Source organism: Octopus sinensis, linkage group LG3 (genome assembly GCF_006345805.1).
Source record: "Octopus sinensis linkage group LG3, ASM634580v1, whole genome shotgun sequence".
NCBI classification, from domain to species: Eukaryota; Metazoa; Mollusca; class Cephalopoda; order Octopoda; family Octopodidae; genus Octopus; species Octopus sinensis.
Window position 1 is genome coordinate 80,536,563 of NC_042999.1, and position 1,993 is coordinate 80,538,555.

Below are 1,993 nucleotides of genomic sequence, written 5' to 3' on the forward strand. Positions count from 1 at the left end.
GGAGTGACCGGTAGAGCGGAAATGGCGAGAGACCAGTGTGTCGTTCGCAAGGTGGATGTCACGAAGGTGTTCCGCGAACCGGTCAGCCAAGCCGCGTCCCGTTTGTCCGATGTACAAGGAATGGCAGAGAGAGCAAGAGACGCAATAGATAATATTGCTGGAGGTGCAGGTGAAGGAGTGGATGATGGGATAGAGTCGATGATGGGTGCTAGTGAGGAGGGTGGTGTTGGAGAGGTAAGGGCAAGTGCGGCAACGTGGGCGGGAGCAGGGGAACGAGCCGGGTTGGGAGGTAGGGTCAGGGAAGGAGCTATGGACCAAAAGGTCTCGAAGGTTGTGGGCTCGTTTGAAAGAGGGGAGAGTCGGTTAGGGAAGAGGTTTGAAGTGGACGGGTCGGACTGGAGATGACGGAAAGCTCGAAGAATGGTGCGCTGGAGAGGTAGGGTCGTGGGGTGGTAAGTGAGGGGAAAAGGGAGGCGGGAGACTACAGGGCGGGTTCGGGGAGAGAGAGCAGATACACGGTCCACGGACCGTGCTCTGGCAAGGGCGGTGTGGATAGTGGTGAGGGGGTATCCACGTAGGGTGAAGTGGTGAGCCATACGTTAAGACTGAGTCTCAAAGTCATGGTCGTCACTACAGAGCCTACGTAGACGGAGGAATTGGGAATAGGGGATGGAAAGCTTGGTGTGTTCTGGGTGGGAGGAAGAGAAGTCTCTAAATTCTTTATATTAACTACACTAACCGATAGATTAAGTACAAGGCTTCAAAATAAATGTCTTAGGGTGTATTTCTTCGACTAAACCCTTTAAGATGGTGCCCCGGCATGGCCGTAGTCAAATGATTGATGGAAGTAGAAGATAAAAGATAACAGATGTATATATAAATATATATGTATATATATATATATGTATGCATATATAAATATATATGTATATATATATGTGTATGCATAATATGACGGTAAATAATTATTAATTTTAAAATCAACAATTATTTCCGGGTAGATTTCGGTATGGAAATATAACCATTATCGATAGGAACTTTTTAAAAATGTTATATATATATATATATATTATATATATATATATATATATATATATATATATATACATGTATAAATATATATGTACTTATAAATATATATGCATATATATACATGTATACATATATATATAAGTACCTATATATATATGTATATATATATATGTACATTGGTAAAAAATCAAAGTAGAAAATGTTAAAATAATTTCATAAAAAACATTTCAGAAAAATATGGAACGCTTCAAGAGTTTGCGTGTCATCCTTGCGCAGGGGCCATTCTAATCTTCTCTGTATCGTTCCAATTTTAGTAAATGTACTGCCGAAGCAAGTTCCAATTTTAGATATGTACTGGCGCAAGGATGACACGCAAATTCATGAAGCGTTCCATATTTTTCTGAAATATTTTTTATAAAATTATTTTAGCATTTTCTACCTTGACTTTTTTCCATATATATCAAATCGTGTCTTCCTTTTCAACCTTCTACATTTACACACACACACACACACACACACACACACACACACATATATATATATATATATATATATATATAAATTTTTAAAAGTCTTTGCAAAAATTACTTGATATAACTTTACAAACTATAGAAAGGTCCTTTTAGAAGATCTTTTTATAAAAAAAAAGCTCTAAATTCTTTATAATAACTACACTAACCTATAGATTAAGTACAAGGCTTCAAAATAAATGTCTTAGGGTGTATTTCTTCGACTAAACCCTTTAAGATGGTGCCCCGGCATGGCCGTAGTCAAATGATTGATGGAAGTAGAAGATAAAAGATAACAGATGTATATATAAAGTATGAAGTAAGCCTCTGTTTGTATGGCATTAAATCTATTATAACGCATCCATCAAAAAATTGCACATAGTCATGGCAGCGCCTCAGGATTACACAATGTTTATTATTTCAACATCATGTGCGTAAATATAAAGATTATG

At 37.7% G+C, this 1,993-nt stretch overlaps 1 non-coding gene across 1 annotated transcript; it reads right to left on the reverse strand.

Annotated features, from left to right (window-relative positions):
- Window positions 1–1,263: 1,263 nt before the first annotated feature.
- On the reverse strand, window positions 1,264–1,370 carry LOC115210014. The gene has a single exon (XR_003881378.1). It is a non-coding gene; the product is annotated as a U6 spliceosomal RNA (small nuclear RNA).
- Between the last annotated feature and the right edge of the window lie 623 nt (window positions 1,371–1,993).